This window comes from Podarcis erhardii, assembly GCF_964252035.2.
Source record: "Podarcis erhardii genome assembly, chromosome: 3".
In the NCBI taxonomy this organism is placed as follows: domain Eukaryota; kingdom Metazoa; phylum Chordata; class Lepidosauria; order Squamata; family Lacertidae; genus Podarcis; species Podarcis erhardii.
Window position 1 is genome coordinate 104,352,624 of NC_138507.1, and position 7,889 is coordinate 104,360,512.

A 7,889-nucleotide genomic window follows, 5' to 3' on the forward strand; every position below is an offset into this window, starting at 1 on the left:
GCGGCGCAGCGGCAGCAGGAGGCCCCATTGGCTAAAGTGGTGCTTCAGGTTAAGAACAGTTTCAGGTTAAGAACGGACCTCCAGAACGAATTAAGATCTTAACCTGAGGTACCACTGTACCCTTAAAATGGATTATAAAAAATGCAAGGTGCACAGGTATTCAGGTATTTTTCAATAATTTTGGGAGGGATTCAATGTCATGTTCTTATGATTGTAGTGCAAGCATTTCAGTTTGCAAAATGGAACAATCCCTCCTCTCTTTTCCCTGCCAATCACCCTCTCTTCAGTGTCAATTTACAGTGTCCCTATTTCCCATGGACAGTCCCTGATTTACAGAAGCCATCCTGGTTTCTGATTTGATCCCAGAATGTCCCGGTTTGAGAACTTTACCTCGGTCTAAGAATGGAATCTGAACGGTGGAAGGGCACCGGCGGCAGGAGGCCTCGTTAGGGAAAGTGTGCCTTGGTTTAAGAATGGTTTTGGTTTAAGAACGGACTTCTAGAACTGATTAAGTTCGTAAACTGAGGTACCACTGTATATTGGAAGCTGCCCAGAATGGCTGGGGGAACCCAGTCAGATGGGTGGGGTATGATGATGAAGATGTTGATGATGATGGAATAGGATATTCCTATTTTCATTGGAGAAATGTTGGATGGTATGAATTTGAGGGGCACACAGGGGTAGTAGAGGAGGAAAGCACCATTGCATAAACAGAAGTCTTTGCCCAGGGCTTCCACTGATGGGACTTGCAAGATCAATCTTCCCTACTGCACTGGCTACCAATTAGTTTCTGGGCCCAATTCAAAGTACTGGTTTTGACCTTAAACTGCTCAGGACCGCAATACCTCAAGGACCGCCTCTTTCCATATGAACCTACCCAGACCCTGAGATCATCTTCTGAGGCCCTTCTTCATGTGCCTCCTCCTCAAGAGGTCTGGATGGTGGCAACGTGAGAACAGGGCCTTCTCTGCAGTGGCTCCCTGTCTATGGAATGTTCTCCCCAGGGAAGTTCGCCTGGTGCCTTCATTATACACTTTTAGGTGCCAGGCAAACATGTTCCTTTTCAACCAGGCCTTTGGTTGATCTGATTTACATCCTATGCCCTTTTAAAATGTGGTGTTTTTTGTGGCTAGGGGCTATTAGGTTGTTGTTTTTATTTTTATTATGTATTTTGTGGTTTTATATCTTGATTTTATTCTGTGAACCACCCTGAGACCCCCGGGTATAGGGCGGTATATAAATTCAATAAATAAATTAATAATAATAATAATAATAATAATAATAATAATAATAATATCATTTGCACCAATGCAGTAATTTGCAACCATTTCCTAATGTCTAGTTACAGTTGCAGCCCACCCTTAGCACCCACTTTTGGAATGAATTAATTGAGGAAGGGCTGTAGATCATTGGTGGAGCACCTGCTTTGCCTGCAGAAGTTCTCAGGTTCGGACCCCAGCAGCTCCAGGTATGCCTGGGAGAGAATCATATCTGAAACCAAAGGGAGCCACTGTCTCACATCCCTTCCAGTTTCTGAGAGGGGAGGGAAATAAAATGGTGGTTAGAAGACAGCCAAGCACCCAGCACAGGCTGCTGCCTTCCATTCCCCTCAAGGCTTTTGAACCTTGAAGAGAGTCTCTTCGCTCCGCAAGGAATGCAGGATGGAATGCTTTGAGGAGAAGGCGTCTCTGAGGCTGCCTGACTGGGCTGGAAAGCCAGATTGGCTGGCAGATCGAGCATCAATAACTGGCTGCGTCTTCTCTCCTTCCATTCCAGAGACAATCTGCCATTTGTTCAAGAAGAAAGACAGATTCTAAGACGGGCCGGTTATCTCTGAACTCTTAAAACAGAGAGAGAAGACATATTTGGACTAAGGGGCGGTGGTGGAAATGTTAACGTTTAAAAAGATTAACATTCTTTGATGGGAAGATTACCTTTATTTCTTAGCAGATAATGAACCTGGGCAAAGAGACTTTCTTTGCTGCTAGGTCTTGCTTGTTCCCCGTTCTCATGTCCAGGTTCCCCTCTTCACTGTAAGAAATGGCTCGGCTTATAATCAAAGCTGCAATGGTTTGAAGAGGAAGACAACTGAGGTGAAAATGTTAAAAGGGGTCTTTTGGGGGGCACATTGAGAAAAGGGGTCTTTTGGACACTGTAATGAGGTTGGAAATCTATCCCTGACAAGTCTGACTGAGAAACTTTTCCAGAAAATCAGAAACTAGAACCTCCCTGGTCCTGTGTTGCTGCCTGAAAGCTCTCAGATCTGCAAATGTTCCTCATTCCAGGCAACTTTCTGTTGCAGAAGATCACAGGTTATCGGGCCTGGCATCAAGCACCCTCAGGCAACTGCTGGGGCACCCTCACCCTAGCAAGCCCACCACGGATGCATGCCCTAGAGTGACAATGAGAGCCAGTGTGGTGTAGTGGTTAAGAGTGGTAGTCTCGTAATCTGGTGAACCAGGTTCGCTTCCCCGCTCCTCCGCATGCAGCTGCTGGGTGACCTTGGGCCAGTCACACTTCTCTGAAGTCTCTCAGCCCCACTCACCTCACAGAGTGTTTGTTGTGGGGGAGGAAGGGAAAGGAGATTGTTAGCCGCTTTGAGACTCCTGAAGGGGAGTGATAAAGCGGGATATCAAATCCAAACTCCTCCTCGTCCTCTTCTTCTTCTTCTTCTTCTTCGTGTGCAGCTTTACAGATGACAGCTGGTATCTGAAGTGCTGGCAGACCATAGCTCTCTATTTGAAGGAGTCCTCTGTTTGAAGGGCTATCTGGTCCAAGTCCAGTCTAAAGATAACAGACCCTAAGGGAGAGCAGGAGAGACCTTGAAGTTGCCCATCAACTGCCAACAGTTCCTGGAGAGTGGACTGAGCGGGAACACTGGTCACCCAGTCTTCCACATGATGGTGAGATGTGCTAAACGTGCAGGTGGACCCATACAGCTTTCATTAGCACGTACAAATATTTCCACTTGGGGTTTGTGTGTGGAAATGACCTCGCTAGCTACTCCACACAACAATGTCCTTCAACACTCTGCCCCAAAGCAGGTGTTTCGTCCTACAAAACATCTTACAGGACATGCACATGACAAGAAACTCATGTCACTTACTCTCAGCATCTAGACATACATATTTTAACTAGACACTGGAAGGACCTATCAAGAGTGAGCATAGACCACTGGTATCAAAGTGTGTGGAAAACTGCGCTACTAGAAAAATTAACCAACAAACTTAAACTAGCATGGGGACAAGCAAAGGAGGATGCCTTCACCCCAATGTGGTTCCTCCTCCTCCTCCTCCTCCTCCTCCTCCTCCTCCTCCTTCTTCTTCCTTGGTGATCACTCATAGCCGAGTAAGATTGTCTTCCATGAATATGGTCTTGAGTCTGTAAGTGACTGTGGAGGCCAATTCTGAATCCACACATCCTTCCACAGTGAGGACATAGGTTTCTGGGCAAGAGTTGATCACAGTGAGGGTTTGCCAAACGTGCCTTCCTCTTAGCACATTTCTCCCTTGCATCCTGAGTTCATGCTTCTTCCAAGTCCATGACACCTTAGGTAGAGGCTTATCACATACACAGCACAACAGGACATTGACCTATCCCCCCCCCCCAAACAGCATGTGAATCAAAACAGCCAACCCTACACAAAAACCGCCCCTCCCAGCCCTCATGCATACAGACAAACAAACCGTACTGAAACCAACCAAACCCTAGACCGTCCAATCTCTCACAACACCAATAAAAACAAATAACTATATAAATAAAGGACCTGCCCACGAGGCGCTGACACGAGACCCCAGCACAAATACTATGTGATAGAATGAAAAGAGCTTCATGCCCCAACTCTCTCTCCCCTCTCTTTTGTCTAGGTCAATAGTGTCTCACACTGAATGTAAACGAACTGTGAAAAAGACTCCATGAACTGAAAGTGGAGACGCTATATGTACTTTTCCTTGTTTATTTGTTTGTTTTGTATCACAAAAAATTAATAAAAAATAAATTAAAACAAAATTCTGTTATTAAATTTAATTTTATTGGAATTTTATTTACAGCATAACATAAACCCCCACCCCCAATACACAAATCCACCCTCATTAAACGTGAACATAACATACAGTGAGCATAAGATACAACAATTGTTGTTGTTTAGTCGTTTAGTCGTGTCCGACTCTTTGTGACCCCATGGACCAGAGCACTCCAGGCACTCCTGTCTTCCACTGCCTCCCGCAGTTTGGTCAAACTCATGCTGGTAGCTTCGAGAACACTGTCCAACCCCATCTCGTCCTCTGTAGTGCCCTCCATCTTTCCCAACATCAGGGGCTTTTCCAGGAAGTCTTCTCTTCTCATGAGGTGGCCAAAGTATTGGAGCCTCAGCTTCAGGATCTGTCCTTCCAGTGAACACTCAGGGCTGATTTCCTTCAGAATGGATACGTTTGATCTTCTTTCAGTCCATGGGACTCTCAAGAGTCTCCTCCAGCAAAGATACAACAATACAAACAACCAAATAAAAGACTTCCTTTATCGATTAATGTCTGCAGGAGACTTTGTGGATGTTTAAGTTATAATTAGAAAAATCTTAATAATTATTCATAAAGGAAACGGTTTATAAGAAGTAAATAAGGAGGCCAGATACAGGATAAAGGACAAAATTATGTTATTTATTGTATTTATATCCCCCTTTTTCTCCAAGATGCTCAAAGTCTCCCACATCCCCCCCCCCATCTCATTTAATCCCCACAACAACCTTGTGAAGTAGATTAGGCTGAAACCTGACTGCTTCGATTCCAGCAGCACTACTGGATTATCAGAACTATTTGGCCCCTGGCAGTGCTGAACTTCTTTGCAGAAGAGGCAAATGGGTATACACATACTTAAACGTTCTGGGAAATGGTTGCTGATAATGGCCAGGAATTTCCCCCATACCAGATTGCTGTGAAACGCTAAAGCCACGCTACCCCATCGTTGTGAACTCAGTAACTCTGGATGGAAGACCTCCCTGAGTAATAATAATATATAGAGCAGCAAATCATGTCACTGGAAATTATTACAGCAACCCTCTAAACAGCAGTAGATTGAATAAATATGGGGAACTATGACTAAACAGACTGACTCAACAGAGGCAACTTGCCAAGGAATCGCAGCTTTAAAAAATAAGGTTGTGGCCCTGTGGTTTCTCTTTGGCATGCAATAAACAATGGTTTATGGTGACGCGTACAAGCCTAACACCCCCCCACATGACTTGCAGGCTCCCTCCCCTTCCACCATGTTCCTCCTGTGCAGCCGCAGGAGGAGACCAGAAGTTGCCCCTTCTAGTTTTGACTGACCACCATTCAGGGGCATAGCTAGCTGCTCTGGCACCTGGAGTGGCGGGGGCAAGGTGAGTCATCTACGGGGGAAGGGCGGGGATCCGTGCACAGGGGTGCTGTGGCGAGCCGCCCAGGGGGGCAGCATGTCAAGCCACCCACAGAGTCCGCCTGGCAGACACAAGCCCTACACTGCCATTTTGGGCAGCGCAAGGTCCCAAGCCACCGTGTCACTCCCAGGACAGACGCATGGCTCGGGCACCCTGCAGGCCAGGGCCCACAGTAAGTGCCGCCCCCGCGGTGTGCCATTTTGTCACCCCATCAGGGATGACATCCGGGGTGGACCACACACTCCGCATCCCCCTTCCTTCACCCCTGCCACCATTTAGCATTATAGCCCAAACCTAAAATGTGGTCAGTCTGAAGTTTCCTAGCCCATAATTTGAAGGTGGCTTGTTTCAAACAAATCACCGTTAAGATTTGTCAGGTTCAGGCAATATAGCAAGCTCTGGCTAGTCCAAAACAGAAGGGAAAACTTCTGAGTTCCTCCTGAGAAGAGTGCAAGCCACTCTTCTGGTGCACCATAAACCATGGTTTGTCATGACATCCAAATGCAACCTCTATTGCTTGTAAAGATGCCTTTCATACTCCTGACTGTGTTCCTATGAAATGCAATGCATATACTACTACTACAGCAACAACAACAACAACAACAACAACAACAACAACAACAACAACAACAACAACAACAATTTTTTTATACCCCGCCCATCTGGCTAGGTTTCCCCAGCCACTCTGGGTGGCTTCCAACAGAATATTAAAATACAATAGTCTATTAAACATTAAAAGCTTCCCTAAACAGGGCTGCCTTCAGATGTCTTCTAAAAGTCTGGTAGTTGTTGTTCTCGTTGACATCTAGTGGGAGGGCATTCCACAGGGCAGGTGCCACTACTGAGAAGGCCCTCTGCCTGATTCCCTGTAACTTGGCTTCTTGCAGTATCATATCATACACTTCCAGATTTGCTCGACCGTCCTGCCCTTTTATCATTTTTCACATTTGGCCTCAGAGAATTTTTTATAGGGTGAGTTGAATTCTGCTTTTCATTTTTCTCTTTAAGATTTGCCCCCTCCCCCATATTAATTTATATTTCTGTTGCACTATTAAGAAGTGTTATACCTGTATCAGAAAACAAAATGTCATGCAAAAATATCTACAACTGTTCTGGTGTCTCTTTCTCTCCTCACAATCATACCATCCATGTTGTTAGGAGCTTAGGTTTGCTCCAGTAACACTGAGGCAGAGTGGATGTTTGCATGCAGTTATGTGTGTGTAGCTCTGGACTGGCAACTTAAAGCATTTTCCATACATGAGGTTTCTAAACTGCCTCTGGATCTCTCTCCACTGTTCTTGTCAACATCTAAGCATCCTAAATACCAGAGGGCATTAAGAAAAGGGGCATTTGTAATGCTAATGAACCTTCTGTCCAGTGCAGGTCTTACATCTGCATTACAAACCTGAACCCTTTTAAGGGTTAGAAATCTATAAAAATATAGATATGCATATAGATATAGAAGAAGCAAAGATGGCCAGTGTCGAAGCAAGGATTCTTCAACATCAACTTCGTTGGACTGGTCATGTTGTGCGGATGCCTGATTATTATCTTCCAAAGCAACTACTCTATTCCGAACTTTAAAATGGAAAGCGTAATGTTGGTGTACAACAAAAGAGGTCTAAAGACTGTCTCAAGGCAAATCTTAAAAAATGTAGTATAAACACTGACAACTGGGAAACACTGACCTATGAACGCTCCACAGCCTTTACCAAAGGTGTCATGGGCTTTGTAGACACTCGAACTCAGAACGCAAGGGAGAAACGTGCTAAGAGGAAGGCATGCTTGGCAAATCCACACCGTGATCAACTCCCACCCAGAAACCCACCCACAAACTGTGGAAGGACGTGTGGATCCAGAATTGGCCTCCACAGTCACTTACAGACTCACTGTTAAGACCGTGTTCATGGAAGTCAGTCTCACTCGGCTACAAGTGATTGCCAAAGAAGAAGAAGAAGATAGATACGCAACCCCAAATCAGCCTCAGCATTGATGCAGTGTGTGTATGGAGGAGGGCAGTCACATTTGCAGGCAATAAAATAAGAAAGAAAAATGTTTCATTGAAGGAAGTTTCATTTGAGCACTTGCAACTGATCCCAAAATTATAGACTTGGAAGGGACCATCTGGGTCACGTAATCCAACCCCTGCAATGCAAGATTCTAGCTCCCAATGTGGGACTTGAACCCACAACCCTGTTATTTGTGCGTTAAATTATCACAGGTGATCACAGTTACTTTTCTGGGATTTCCCCCATTTGCAACACGTATGAATAGCAAACGTTGTTAGCGCTGAGTCTCGTCTTGGGAAGTTCCAGCGCTGGTCCACAGGCATGTCTATCTTGTGATCTCCCAGATCTCCCCTGTCCATTTATCTACAAATCAGCCTGCCTTCTCTGCTCATGCTGACACTGTTAAGTACAGCATGTATTAAAGTAATCATTATAATTATGCCCATCTTTCACCATCAGACAGCTTTTGG

The 7,889-nt window shown here is 45.2% G+C and overlaps 1 long non-coding RNA gene across 1 annotated transcript; it reads left to right on the top strand.

Annotated features, from left to right (window-relative positions):
* The first annotated feature begins 368 nt into the window (after window positions 1–368).
* LOC309338077 lies at window positions 369–3,939 on the top strand. The gene is made up of 3 exons (XR_014154674.1): window positions 369–2,093; window positions 2,688–2,903; window positions 3,867–3,939. It is a non-coding gene; the product is annotated as an uncharacterized lncRNA (long non-coding RNA).
* Window positions 3,940–7,889: the final 3,950 nt, after the last annotated feature.